At 39.5% G+C, this 16,443-nt stretch overlaps 1 protein-coding gene across 1 annotated transcript in view; it reads left to right on the top strand.

Moving 5' to 3' along the window:
• The window catches only part of FHIP1A (FHF complex subunit HOOK interacting protein 1A), a 260,100-nt gene that overhangs the window by 58,245 nt on the left and 185,412 nt on the right, over positions 1-16,443 (top strand). The window lies entirely within an intron of this gene.

Here is a 16,443-nt window from a genome sequence, read left to right as displayed (position 1 = left end):
CCCCCTGCCCATGTGAATGTATCCTGCACATTCACAGGGGGGGGGGGGAACCTCCAGCTGTTGCAAAACTACAACTCCCAGCATGCACAGTCTATCAGTGCATGCTGGTAGTTATAGTTTTGCAACAGCTGGAGGCACACGGGTTGGGAAACACTGAGTTAGGAAACAGACATTGTTTCCCAACAAGTGTGCCTCCAGTTGTTGCAAAACCACAACTCCCAAACATTCTCAGGCATGCTGGAAGTAGTAGTTCGGCAACATCTCTAGAGCCAGACTGTGGACCTCCAGATGTTGCAAAACTACAACTCCCAGCATGCCCAGACACCAAGGGCTGTCTGGGCATGCTGGGAGTTGTAGTATACAGGGTCCTAATACAGCAATGCCACCTCGCTCCAATACTTTAGCATGGTCCTGGCTGTCTGTGACAGCCGGGATCATGCAAAATTACCGGGCGGTCGGGTCCCAGAGACCCGATCAGCCCGGCATCGCTGCAGATCGCAAGGGCGATTTCAGCAGGCATCCGGTTCCGATCTCTGCCCGGCGAGCGGCAGGGACAGGAAAACGCCATGACGTCCTGGAACGTCATTGGTCCTTAAGGCCCAGGGTGCCATGACGTCCCAGGAGGTCATTGGTCCTTAAGAGGTTAAAGGGTTATGATTTTTAAAAGGTAAGGAGGAAAAACTGAAGTGCAAAAACAGAAAAACGCTTGGTACTTAAGGGGTTAAAGTGATCTTTTCTGCAGTGTTGATCCATTAAACTGCAGTACTTGCTATAGATAGCATGGTATTTTCATGTACAAGCAGATTACCTGTAATGTTCACCATGAGTGCTGTGGTCCCTTCCAACAGCTGATCAGCAAGGGTGCTGGGAGAAAGACCACTGCTGATTCTAAGGAAACACCAACACTTTTCAAACACTGGATAAACCCTTTAAGGACCCCGATGAAACAAAACATAGTTGACTTCCTAGTATTCAAGACCAAAACGTATTCTTTGACTTGATAATGGAGATGATATAAAGAGGTCAATGGAATGACTTATATAATAGGTGTCTCACCCTGCACACCTCCCTTGCTTGAGGCTCCCACACCTCAAACCACATATAATGTCGTATCATAACATGATGACAAATACTTATTTAACCTAGTCATGGATATTTTTTTCCTGTTCTTCTGTGTGTGCTTAGTCTGTACAAGTACATTCTTAGAGCATTTACACTGCACATCTTAACCTTTACACTGTCAAAATAATTGTATATTATTAAAATAAGGGTTTTCAGACAGATCAGTTGTGTAGCAAAGAGACCTTTGTTAAGATCTTAAAAATGTTTATACGACTTGTTCTGTAGAGCTGTACAAAGCAAAGGCGGTAATTTTGTAGGGTCAGAAATTTAATTGTGACCTTCTCAGTAGGTTGGTGGTAGGTTTTTGTGTATTTCTGTATTACACATTGGCTTTTGGGCCCCCTTTCTGCCATAATATTCAATGATTAGTAATGTACAAGTTTAACTCATAATATTCTTACATATACTGTTCATCAGGATGGCACTCATCCATAAGGTCGTTGCATTAAAATGTGACTATTTTGATATATTACAATAATTATCCTATTCTGAGGTCAGGCATAATGTACATATTAAAATACAGTGGTCCCTCAAGTTACAATATTAATTGGTTCCAGGATGACCATTGTATGTTGAAACCATTGTATGTTGAGACCAGAACTCTATGGAAACCTGGTAATTGGTTCTAAAGGCACCAAAATGTCATCCAAAAATAGGAAAAGGTGAGGATTAAAGAAAAATAAGTAGATAACTAATACAGATAAAGCAAATCCTTACATATAAAAGTAATAAAGATCTGCTGGGAGCTGTAATCATTGTCTATGTCAGTGCTTCCCAAGCAGGGAGCCTCCAGCTGTTGCAAAACTACAACTCCCAGAATGCCCGGACAGCCAAAGGCTGTCCGGGCATGCTGGGAGTTGTAGTTTTGCAACAGCTGGGGGCACCCTGCTTGAGAAGCACTGGTCTATGTAGAGGACAGGAGCTTCTTTAGGGTCCTATACAGTACAGACAATGTCCTAAAAAAATAACATAGAGCCGTCCTCACCTGGCGTCCAAAGGAGAAGCTAACCCTGGTACAGGTAAAGAGTACAGAACATGTAATACCTCCATGTACTATAGGGGGCGCTACCAGCCACCAGGCAGTGCATACACTTCAGTAATACAAGAGTTTTACCAGTGAATGCCCATTCTGATTGGTCAGTTCATTGACATGTTTCACAGATCTGGACTGTCTGTACATTGTATGTTGAGTCTGGTTTCAACTTACAATGGTCCAGAAAAGACCATTGTATGTTGAAACTATTGTATGTTGAGGCCATTGTAAGTTGAGGGATCACTGTATCCATATTACTTGTGTTCTGTGCAGCAGTTACACTTATTTTGTTTCTGTGAATGATTTCCTGAGACGCCTCCCGAGAGCCCACTATATGCAGAGATTCTTGCATATACTGTATATAAACTGTGATACAAAGCTGAACATGTTTCCTATATGAGGAGGGGTACCCCTCCCAGAACAACCGGGTCTGGTGGTCATAATCCAACACGCCCGATACTTCTCTCCACCATCATTATCTGGTGTTGGAGAGTCAGGATACGGCTGTTATGCACCTTAGACAGACCAGCAGAGCAACGATGAGAAGAAATGAGGTTACAAGGGTGAGATTTTAACCCTTTAACACCTCCTCTTTGTGCCACACTTTGCCCTTAAACTCTGTCTTGTCTTAGTTATGTGTTGGGAATTTTGATTCCAGGTTGTTGAACACTGCATTGTATGCATGATGGTTCTCTCCTTAAGAGATACTAGAGATGCTTAAAATATTATTAAGGATTAGAAAAAATGGGTCTACCTTATTTTTTTTTTTTTAAATAAAGGCATGAAGTGTGTCTGAAATTGCAGGTCATCCTCATTCACCTAAACAGGATTCACCATCAGAACCAAATATTATAATCTGGAAAACTTGGGCTGAGCTGCAGTGCCTGGCAAAGACCAGTAACAATATTTCGGGGAAAAATCAGATACTCTTTAGGGCCAGCAATTTTTTTATGTTTTTTATACGTATATAAATGTGGATGCTGTTGTTCTTTGGCTTCTGACTTCTCTAGAGAACATAATAAAGCACATTCTATAACCCACATGATCTTACTAAAAGCTAAAGCTACTCACATGTATTATAATCCTCTTATTTATGATCCTATGTACATTTGGCTTATCAAGGAATGAATTTTGCCATCAAGCTGCTCATGGCACATAGAGTGTAGTTCACGGACACATTTTTATGTACAAAATAATTGTTAAAAAATGTAATAAATCAGCTGCAAACAGTGTGACTCCTTTTTTCTGAAAAATATCAAACTTATGCAGGTGTTGGAATAAGTGTCTGGGGGCTTAATAAATATGATATTTAGACATAGCAAAGGTGAATTTAAGTACTAAATTGGGATGGCTGCGGGTGTACGCTTTACTTTTTATTACGATAAATAAAACAAATATAAACCAGAGTTCCTACAAGTTTTTATAAGGCTAGTAAAGGTTATCTAACATAATCAAAATACTTAATATTCCTATAAACAGGATGACCTTATAATAATATTTTTATTACTGTATAAATCAAATATTTTAAATTCTTAATGAGAACAACTATATTTTTACACATACATTTTTTTATACATATTTACAGGGAACATGGTCACTTGGTAGTTTTATTTTTCCTTAGCAAAGATGAGGAGAAACATTATTCTCTTTCTGTGAAGATAAAGATTCCTGTCTGCAGATTATAATGTGAACGGCTAACCATCTATTGATTCTATGACATAATGTAGACTGCTAAGGTGTACTCAATGGATAATAGAATATTAATGGTTCCAAACACTGGAGAAGCCAAGTGTTTCCTTCTTGCATACAAAGGAGATGACATGGGTATATAGTATGGAATATGATGGCTTTTAGAAGGCAGATCAGTCAGCCCTACAGATGCTGCAGTCTTAGTATATATGAATTGTTAACACTCAGCTTTGAGTAGAATATTACATGTTTTTTAACTTCTAGCTAGCTCAAAGGCCTGATCCTATATACATAATGATGTACATTTATCACAGTAATTATGTTGGTTTTCTAGCATAACATCATTAAGAGGAATATTGTTCAATATATATATATATATGAATCTCCACAACACTATATATGTATGAATCACCCCAACTATGGCTTTTTTTTTATAGGTGTCAGAAATGTTTATGCCATTTTTCTGAAAAGAAATAGGGCAATAAACCATGTCTGGTACTATCTGGTGTAGTTTAATAGCTACTCCATATTTTAGGGATACTCTAGAGATTTTTTTTTTCCAAATTAACTGGTACCAAAAAGTTATACAGATTTGTAATTTATCAGCTGCTATATGCCCAAGAGGGAGATGTGTAGTCTTTCCAGTCTGATGACATTGCTCTCTGCTGCCACCTCTGTCCATGTCAGGAACTGTCCAGAGCAGGAACAAATCCCCATAATAATAATAATTTATTTAGTTATATAGCGCCAAAGCCAACATATTACTCAGCGCTGTCCAGGAATTGTTAAATTACTATGGATGAACTTAAATTTCTGTGCATCCCCCATCCAAGAATCGCAACATTTTATGCTCTTCCTAAAACTCATGAAACCTATCCACCTATCAAGGGCAGACCTATTGTTTTAGGCAATAACAACTTAAAGGGGTATTCCGCCCCTAGACATCTTATCCCCTATCCAAAGGATAGGGGATAAGATGTCAGATCACGGGGGTCCCGCTGCTGGGGACCCCCGGGATCTCGTCTGCAGCACCCACCTCAACGGCTTCTGGCAATGCTGGAGGCTTCGGATCCCGTGACGTCACGGCTCCACCCTCGTGTGATGTCACGCCCCGCCCCTCAATGCAAGTCTATGGGAGAGGGTGTGGCGGTAATCAGACCACACTCCGGGTACTGATTTTAACGGGGTGCGGCATGCAAGATCACGGGGGTCCCCAGTGGCGGGATGCCCGCAATCAGGCATCTTATCCCCTATCATTTGGATAGGGGATAAGATGTCTAAGCGCCAGAGTACCCCTTTAACACAAAATATCAGTACCTATGTCGACCATATTCTAGCAACTTTTGTCCCCACACTCCCTTCACATCTTAGAGACACAAAGGACACAGTAAAGAAAATTAATGACCTCCCAGTCACGGAGAGCATTATATTAATGAGTTTAAATGTGGAGAGACTTTACAGTAATATACAACATCACTTGGGAATTCAGGCCGCTACCACCTTTTAGAACACAAAAAGTAGGCTTTTCTCTGATCACAATTCCTTTTTTTTATCCAACTACTCACTTTTTTGTTGCCACACAATTACTTTTTGTTTCACGGTACCTTTTATAATCAGATAAAAGGTATCGCTATGGGGACCACTTGCGGACCTACTTATGCAAATTTGTAAAGAGTGGTAGGAGCACAAATTGTCTTTGGTAATGAAGCACTGGTAGAATACATGGAGCACATTTTGTTTTGGGGTAGGTACCTGGAGGATATTTAGATTTTTTTGGGGATGGAGCACAGTCACAATTTATGGATTTTGTTACCATACTTAATTTAAATTCAGTGGGAATGAAATTTACACATGAAAATGGTGGCAAAAATTTTCTTGATTTAACTATTTTCATCAATGGAGGAAATAGAATCCAGTCTACAATTTACAGAAAACAAACAGCGACAAACAGTTTATTACATTGCAAAAGTTGGCAACCTAGCTCTTTACGTAAAGGTATACCAATAGCACAGTATTTTAGAGCGAAAAGGAATTGTTCAAAGTACAAGCATTTTCAAGAAGAAAGTAGAAATCTGATGATGCCGTTCAAGGCTAGGGGTTAGCCTAAGAAATTTATGAGACAAGCAAATAATAAATCTTGTGCTAAATCCAGGAACAACTTATTGGAAAATAAATGTAAAGTAGAAATACCTAAACAAATTAGGTGGGTTTGCATGTATGATGCATATTCTACAAAAATCATGCAAATTAAACTTACTGGCCAATTTTATTAGCAGATAAGGACTTGAGAAAGGTCCTAGGTCAGAGAACCTAGCATTACTTAAAAAAGGATATTTTGGCGCATAGTCATCAAAAGGAGTCGATCAACTCAGGACTTACATGGTTGCAAAATCCCCTCAAAGGATCTGATCCGTCTGGACACTGTGCAATCTGCAAGTATATATCGAAAATAAATAATTTACAAACCGATTAATGGTTACCGTATATTAATTGCAGCAGCACAAATATGGTCTATGTAGCAGAATGTAAGTGCTTCCTCCTATATGTGGATTAAACAACACAACAACTGAGATGGAGGGTGGGCAAACTCTTGAGCACCGTTCGCACAAATGCAGAAATAACCTTATCAAGACATGTAAGGCAGATTAGAGTCCCTAAAATTTTGGGGAATCTGTCAGAAGAAACTAGGCCCTAGGAAAGGCAACATTAATAATTTGTTACAAAAGGAGAAACCTAATTGGAATTATAGATTGGAGAGCAGAACCCTGACGTGGCTGAATGAACGCTTCACTTACACTGCATTTTTAAAATAATAATGGGTTAAGGAACTATTGTAAAATACAAATAATAACTGTAAAATACTAATTATGTGGACATAAGATTATGGTGCATTAATGGGTACCTTAAAACTAACAACGATGTATAGTTCTATACTTCTGTATTATACATACCAGGAGCTGTGTGACTGGATTGGCTTGTTGCCTCCAGAGCATGTGATTTGGACGGTGTAGAGAATCACATAAGGAGATCCGTTAAAATAAAACAAATTAATAACGACAAGGATGCATGGTGGTCCCCGCCATTCTATATAGTATAAAAACCAAAATAATTCAGAGGATCTCTAAAGGGGTCTTTAAATCCCAAATAATTACATACTGGTATGTAGTATGTATGGGGATATTTAACATTTTGTAAGGAATTTGGTGAAATATATATCAACCAGTTATTATAACAAATAATCAAGCTATTTTATTAATATACAATTACTAATTAGACATGGCTATCCATAACCAATCATGTTTAAGACCTAATAACCCTAGCTATATACTTACCTGAAAATTATTATATACTCCGATGTAAACTTTTAATTATTCCCTATTATGATATATTATTGGTGAATCCATCTGTCACCATAAGTATGAGAATAGGATGTATTATAAATCTGGATGCTCTTAGCATTATAGGAGCACGGATGCAACGTGTAAGCGCACTGATCGGGAACCTAATGCGGGACTGGGATATGGACATGTGACTCTGAAGAGTCACATGACCGCACCTCAGGAACAGGTGACCGGCCTCACTGATCATGTGATTATAATAAAAGCTATGGGGATCGTTCTATAGGGCTATCACATGATCTGGCACACTGATCATCTTATTACCCGTTCAGACTATGTGATACTGACTGGAGAGGACCCGGTATGATGTTTCATAATAGGATTTGGGGATTGAAAGTGAAGACTTCCTTACATATATGACGTATTATCCATTCATATATTCTGGGACCTGTACATCATTGGTTAATGACAGGATTGGTTAATCCTAGATGAGTAATTTGGACACTCCCACAAACGGAGCTTTTAAAGCCGGGATGGTATCCATTATATAGACACTTGAACCTCTACCCTTGACAAAGCCGGCTGTGTAGGGGGGGGGGGGGGGGGTTCGCTCCCAAGTTCACTATGTTTTAAATAGCATTGAGTGGAGCTGATGGATTTGAGATATAGGAGTGCTTAGGTCACTATTTGGAGTGAAAACAAACTCTTAGAGACAATACGACAGAAGAATTTGAATTCCTGACTGCACAGCAACCCTTATTATAAGGGGACTCTGAATGTTGAGCAATAAATTCCATCACTCCAACTCTATGGGGGAGATTTATCATTGCTTTTAGAGCAGTTTTTTCTGTCTATGTTTTGGCGCAGTTCAGCGCAAGCAGCATATTTAGCGACTTTTATACATCTTGATATAGACAGTTTCACTCTTTTTGCCTACCCATAGAACTTTTTCTTTTTGACCATGCAAGGGTCACGTATTTATCATTTGCGACTTTTGTCAAAAGTCGCTATTTTGTACGCAAAGCTACTTTTTTAGGCGCAAAGCTACACCACCTACCAGTAGGCGTGAGAATCACTTCTACCTTCCGCAATTCAACCTTTAACCTTTTGTGGACAACAGCGTCCCACTCCCCTTCTATGACACCCGCTCAGGTTCTCTAATGCCAGACATCACCGATCACGGCTTAAACCCCTTAGACACCGCAATCAAATTTGATTGTAGCGTCTAAAATGCAAGTAAAAATGTCACAACATCTCTGTCAAAGTAAGTAAAAACACGTAACCTGCCAAATTCAGGACCCGGGAAAGTGTCTACTTCCCTTCTTCACAAGTGTTCAGAAAGAGTGTATGTGTAAGAGCTTTTCCCTCTACAGCAGAGCTGCGCAAAATTCCTCATCCTGCTGCACCTTCTTGATAAATAAGATGCATGCTAGTCAAACCCACCACCCAAAAAATGTGGAAAAATTGCTCTAACATAGACATTCTTTCATAAATCTGGACCTATGTGTTTTTCACACACCATTTTTTGTTGTGCACTTTAGGGAATTATTTTAATGAGAATGTAATAAAAAATTATATTTTAATAATGGGGGATCCCTAGTATTAGGGAATTTGTCCCGAAGGGGCTATGTGCCCCAAAGGGGTTTGGAAATAATTGATTTAGGACACTGGGATCCTCTGGGGAATTTTTGGTTGTGTACAGAAATTGGGGCTCACAATATAAATTCCCCAGTGAAATCAGTGGAAGGAGTACCCGGAGGAAACCCATGCAAACACAGGGAGAACAGGCAAACTCCATCCAAATGTTGCCCTTTGTAGGATTTTAACTGCAACAGTGCTAACGACTGAGCCACCATGCCACCCATAGTAATCAACCCCTGCTCCATTTTCCTGACACAGACTGTGGTGGCACAATGTTTGACTAGCCAGAATACACAACTTCCTCCAGGGCAAACTGCAACTGATAAGTACTGGATGGCTTGAGGTCATGTTAAAATAGAAGAAATGTACAAATCTGTATAACTTTCAGGCACCAATTGATTGCATTTTTTGCCCTCTGTAGTACCTCTTCAATAAGACGTGTATTGTTTTGGGAAATACATTGTCCCCTATATTAAAATTACAGATTGGCCATTCCTTAGCAGTAGGTCAGCATTTATACTGTATGTACGGCGTAGAACATTCTGACACTTCGCTACATGCTACAGTAAAAGAACACAAAATATGTTGTAATTTTCTTTACCAAATAAAAATTATATATATATATATATATATATATATATATATATACACAGTGACCCCCGACTTATGATGGCCCCGACATATGATCATTTCAACATATGATGGCCTCTCAGAGCCCATCGTATGTTGAAGGAAGCATCGACATATGATGCTGCTGGGTGTCGGGGCCATCGTACAAACAGCTATCTGACAGCGCTGACAACTTCAGCAACTGACAGATAGTTGTTTAATGCGCCCCGTGTGCCCCGTTCTGCCTCCTGTTACTCACATGCTGTCCTGCTAACTCACGCAGGCTTCCACTGTGAGCTCTGTGTAAGCCCCGCCCCCCAGTGCAGCCATAGCCAATAGCTTGCAGCATCTTGCTGCAGGCATCCAATGAGCTGCTGGCTGCCCTCCACTTCCTTTCCTATAGAGCTGTAGTCGGCAGGATGGTAATGGAGGACATTCTGTCCCCCCTGAAGGTATTTAAAGAACTGTACAGTACTGTATGCGATGTCACACATCATATACAATACATATACACACTATACACCCCATACATCAATGTTTCCCTATCAGTGTGCCTCCAGCTGTTGCAAAACTATAACTCCCAGCATGCCCAGACAGTCAATGACTGTACATGCATGCTGGGAGTTATAGTTGTGCAACACTCCCCATACACTCCACATACAATGGTCATCCCACAACCAATTAGCAGTTTCCCAGAGAGATATGTATTCAACATACAATGGTTCCAAGGCCCCAGAACCAATTACCATTTTTACATAGACATATGTACTCGACATATGATGGTTTCAACATATGATGGTTCTCCTGGAACCAATTAATATCATATGTTGAGGGACCACTGTATATATATATATATATTATTTTTTACAAATGTTGCAGTTTAACAATACTGTCACCCTTCAAACACCCCCTTCCTCTCCAAGCAGATGTCCGCAAAACATAGTAAAATGTTGTTAATGTTCATCAAGTCATGGCCATGAGGGGTATAGCTATGGAAACTTTCCTCTCCAAATATTTACCATATTTAGTGGATAATTATGTACATGCTGACAACAAATGCCTTGTAACTGTGATAAAAGATAGCATGCTCCTTTGGAAACACATCTAGATTTTGAAGCAGAATGGCTAATGCTGAGTATAAAGCACGGCAACTGTACTATACACTCTACAGGGAATGTTCCTTTCTTCTTTGTAGAGTACCTAAGGGTTTCCTACTGGCATAAATGCTCTCTATTTAATAATAAAATAAGGAGAATCAATGTATTTTTTTTTATAAATAATTCACGTTGTTTTTTTTCTAGAATGGATCTTTGAAGGATTATACATTGAGCATTTTTTTTGTAGGAATTAATAGGGTCTGTATTAGAAGATAAGAAATAAGAATTAAAAGTCTGCACCATACACCTATAGAGCAATACTTGGGAATACTCTGTATTTTTCATTAATATTAATAACTTCTTTTGCCAGAAAGGAAAATTAATTACTTGCAGTCAGAAAAGAATTATCTCAGTATAACAATTCAGTACATGAATGACTTTACAAAATAAACCTCTGTAGATGATATCTTGAAAAACACAGTGTATGGTAACATTATTTCTGTTACACTTACATATTATTCTCTGTATTAAGTGTTAAATAAAAGCTTTCAATGCATTTAGAGGGTAACATTTGTGAATAATTAGGCAATGCAGTTACGTTCTTGATGAAAATCAGGGTTAGACTGGGATTCATTTGCTGGAGGAAATGATTTGGGACCCATGAACTGTATGTAGTACCACAGCGGTGTGGATCATCTGTTCTACACTACTGGTTTGGGGCAAATACAGCAGTGGAGAATAAGTACCCTCTAAATTTTTACCATTTTTACGCTGCTGGATGTGGAAGCTGGACTTCAGCTGCTAGAGCGTACCAGGACACTTCAGTCTATTGCTGTTGTGGGTGGAGGCCGGCTAGATAGGCGGAAAACTGGTCGATGGGACTGTGCTGGCATTAATGGAATTATGGGAAGAAGAGTCAAGGCAGAAAGAACAGGTTTAAATCAGGTACAAGAAAGAGTCATGGCAGGAGGCATTCAGAGTAAGTGGTCTGAGCCATGTACAGGAGGGTCAGCGTGGTACAAGGGTCAAGCAGTGGCAACATTAGGATTGCAGATCAGGAACACACACCTTAACTATGGAAAATACCACTATTGCACAGGCAAGCAGGCAGAGCCACCTTAGATATGTAGTGCCAGGCAAAAACAATAAAACATTTAGAAAATTATAGCAGCAAACTGCAAGCACTAAGAAACATATACATATTGAATATATGGCTTAGCACACATCTTAATACGATATTGAGAGCCCATCTGCCCCACAAGGCAACCACATCAAATGGAACCCATTGATTGAACCCATGGTAGGTGGTTGCCAGCTATACTCTCTTCTTAAAAACAAAGGTCAAATGGAAGGTTTGGGCAATCTAAAATTGAGGTATTGACCCCCCCCCCCCCCCATATTTACAATGGAAAATGTAAAGGGGTCTGATTGAAATAATTTGAAATGAATATATAAGTACAGGCTGCTATGCAAAAGCATATATGCATGATAAAAAATACAGAAGGATACTGTAAGCACTAGGACATGTAAACATTCACTCTATGGATTATTATGAACTGCATTTTGTGCTGTTCATAGGCACAGCCTTTATATTATCTGCTCATGACATTAACATGTATTGTAACATGAGCTCTGCTGTAATGAATACAGGCATTTAGGTAAATAATTTATGGCCAGTGTCAGGTAATACTCTGTATGTTTTTCCTGTCGCTAGGAAGTTCCTGGAATTTATTGTTACTGTGTAAAAGTATACTGTCATATGAATGTGAAAAGATATCACAAGTGACGTAACATTTTTCTACAATATATGCTCTTTTTATTTCTACATATTTTTACATTTTCAGGTGCATCGTTCCTGTATAAATAAATCTCTTGTTTGCCCTTATGTATTTATGGAGTACTCTCTGTTTTATCCCATTGAGTTCCAAATAGCGTCTGTTTGCAGAATGTTTAAGTGAATATTTTCCATATAGATTTGGTATTGCTTCTTACTCATGTGTAGGTTTGTGCATTAGAAACCCCATTTTTTAACAGCTTATATATAACAACTTATGCACAGCTTGACAAAGAAAAGATGCAACCAAATAGAACTGTCAAAATGCTGCAAAATTTAGCATCCAGGTATGTTTAAGGACACTTGGTCTTGCCACAAGAGGGCATAAAAGTGCTTCCCCTGCTACCCTATAAAAAGGCACTTTGAAGCTACTTTTGGGTAGTGTACCTCTTGATGAAGCAATATTGACTGCTAGACATGCCTCTATGATGTACGCTGACATTTTGCCCATATATCAGAGAAGAGAAGCAGGAATGGCCATTTGGATGAATTCTCTGCCTTCGAGGCTGCACTGTCCAGGCTGTTAGGAGGTGTTGGGGGCAGTGGTTATGTGAGGGCATGCACACAAGAGACAGCCAGGGATGGCCCAGACAGACCACTAGTAAAGAGGATCATTCGATCTGCCAACAAATATGGACAGCTTCCCAATTTCTTTGCTCACCGTCCAGATACAGGTTGCACCTTTATTATATACTCCTGTCTTTGCATCATAGCATTTCTAGGTACTTAGAAGGAAAGTTTCTGTCACAGTGCCTGCTATGCGTCCCACAATTTAAAGACACTTTGGTTTGCAGTAGTGTCATGAATTAAAGACCCAGACTGCTATAAACTGGAACCATTTTGAATTAGCGGCAAATCCAGTTTCAGTTTGAGTTGGGTTTGAGAATGGAGACCACATTCCTTTGCTGTGGAGCAACACATTGGCCCCAACTGCTAATGTGATGATATGGGGAGCAATCACATATGACAGTCAGTCACCCCTAGTAGTGATATAAGGGACACTAACTGCTTAGCGGAATGTGCAGGACATACTGCGGCCACACGTGTTGCTTCTCATGGCATGGCTTCCAAATTGCATTTTCAAGGATAATGCTCACACACACACACACACACACACCTGGGAGCCATATTTATTGCAAGTTAAGCATTTATTGGACCAGCTTGGATGCCAGCTTCCGCATCCTATGAGTGTGCAGTCTACAAGCCCAGCTGTAACATCTGTGGGTAAAGTTGCTACATGATCCCATATAAAACCTTTATTCCTCCATGCCCAAGCATATCTCATCTTGTATCCAGGCTGGAGGTGGAGCAGCAGGGTATTAAAGCCTCCATTTAATTGTACAGTTCTCCCTAATAAACATATACTTTCACCCTAATATTGAAATCACTTAGTATATCATCATTCCATTAACAGATATAAAGTTTCGTTTGATTCCAACAGCTCCTTCTTGGTACCTTAATGTTTTTTCTTTCAATGTGTATATATAATATATATATAAATATATATAGCATTCTAGAAATGGTCACCCATTGACACTTGCTGGGTTTTCTTGTAATATATGTGTCCTATCGGACGTCTTACCTATGACACTGCATTCCTCATGCTTGGAATGTTTGTTGATGTGAAATTACTGTATGCTATCTTACCTTATTTAAAAAAAAACTACAGTAAAGCTATTTTAAAAGAGAAACTTTTGACACATGGCCTGACACCGAATGCATAGAACAAGTTATCTTTGATGCATGAGACACATCATATTATTACATTTTGTGCATTAGAGGGCATTGTTGTGCCATTCACATGATTGCTATGGAAAGAATGTTGAATACTGTATTTTGAGTTATGCACATGTTGCTCTGATCATTTGACTCTCTCATTTTGGTAAATGCTTGCACTCCATTTACACATGCTGGCAGCCTCAAACTGGAGGAAACAAATTAGATGCTATCACACAGAGAGAGCATTAGCCTGAAGAAGTGGTAACTAACTCTGTGTTACAGGAAAGTCATTACAAGGTTTGCCAAGTGAGAAAGTGTGAATTTTCTGTCAAAGCTATGTTCTAATTAGTTTGCTAAATGAAGTAGGTCTGGTGTTAGATACATAAAATGTGGGAATGAGCCTCTTGTGGATCTGAATGGTGCATACCGCAGTCTATCGCCTTATCATTCAGCGTCATAAAGGCCTAAATTGAGCTTTCTAATGTTGGACATTTTTGTTCAATTATGCTCAACTGTTTTGTAAACTGAGAATAGTTTTAACTGTCACAATATAGGTGGTACTATAGTTACATAGTTAGTACGGTCGAAAAAAGACATATGTCCATCAAGTTCAACCAGGGAATTAAGGGGTAGGGGTGTGGCGCGATATTGGGGAAGGGATGGGATTTTATATTTCTTCATAAGCATTAATGTTATTTTGTTCCATAAATGTATCTAATCCTGTTTTAAAGCTGTTAATTGTTCCTACTGTGACCAGTTCCTGAGGTAGACCGTTCCATAAATTCACAGTCCTCACGGTAAAGAAGGCGTGTCGCCCCTTGAGACTAAACTTTTTCTTCTCCAGACGGAGGGAGTGTCCCCTCGTCCTTTGGGGGGGTTTAACCTGGAACAGTTTTTCTCCATATGACATTCCGAAACTGTTCAATCAGATAATCTCTTTATATTGATGGCCCATTTATCTATGGAAACATTGAAAATTACAGCTATTCTAAACTTATATATTGTATACAAAGATCGCAGTATTTTTTGTAGTATAATACCGTAGTAGCATAATGTGTACCTCTGATCTTGACACAGAAGGACATAGTTATTAGTTGATAAATAAAGACAGCATGAAAGTAGATGATACAGACAGGAGGGCCACTATTTTTATCCCAGTGGTGGACAATGACTGTGTAATGCTTCTATGGGATAATAATGTTTTTTAAGAAGGCACTATATCTAGAGTAAATATGTGGTAAGCCACGGGTGTAGTGTGAGGTAGATGCGAGGCAGATGTTATGGCCCAAGGGGTAGATGGTAGATTAACCCCTTCTTGTCATGATGCCAGGGCGTGGTTTGGCCTTATAACCACCCGAAGGTTTAGCAGTTAGGCAAGACCAGGTTAAGGGTAACGGTAACTTTACTGAGGTAAGATAGATGGTACAGTCTATGCAGTTCAGCCAATATCCCAGAGAGGTGGCCAGTGACACAAGGGGGCCTCGCAGGCTTGCTGGGACTTGTAGTGACTTGACAGACTATAATGCAGGCCACACTGACTATAGATAACTTGACTTGACTTGAGATGGTGACAGACAATTGAGATGACTTTGGCTTACTTGCAATTGACAGGTGGCTGCAGACTTTTGGCTTGAGGCCTCCAATTCTCCAGACACACTCACTAAGGCTGCTTTCACACTATAAAATTCATCCGTTTTAAAGATCTGTTTGATGTTCCGTTATGAAAACCTGAAAATCGGCCATTAAACATCTGTTAGAAAATCCCATACGTCCGTTAGAAAATCCAATTATAGTCTATGGGATTTTTACATTATCCATTTTAATCCGTTATAGTCCGATATTAATAACGGACGTTATTTTGTGAAGGGAGAATGAACATAAGAAATAGTGCATGCACTATTTCTCCCGTTACTATCTTCCGTCACAAAATAACGTCTGTTATTAATAACGTACTATGACATATTAAAATGGATAATGTAAAAATACACTCCTTGAATGTAATGGTATTGCCTAATGGCAGTGGCCTCCAGGAATGGTTTGTGAAACCTGATAAGGTATTGACTTTAAAGCTAGGTTCACACTACAGGTTTCCATTCACAAATTCACACTTCGGAATTTTTGGTGTTGCTCATTCTTCAGGTGGAAATACTCGCAGTGTCCGTGTGGTCCTATCAGAGATTCCGCAGTATGAACCTAGCCTAAAGCATTGCTGATACAGACATGTCAGAAGTTAAAATCAGTCAGGATCTCAGTGCTGAGACCACCTCTGATCAATAATTATAGCTGGATGAAGTGCATGGTAGCACGCTTCACTCAGGGCACAGTCCAACTGATTACAGGAGACGGGCCATATATGTGTAT

The sequence above is a fragment of the Hyla sarda genome, chromosome 1 (assembly GCF_029499605.1).
Source record: "Hyla sarda isolate aHylSar1 chromosome 1, aHylSar1.hap1, whole genome shotgun sequence".
NCBI lineage: Eukaryota > Metazoa > Chordata > Amphibia > Anura > Hylidae > Hyla > Hyla sarda.
The sequence above is the reverse complement of the archived record's forward strand: the minus strand, read 5'-3'. Positions and strand labels throughout refer to the sequence as shown.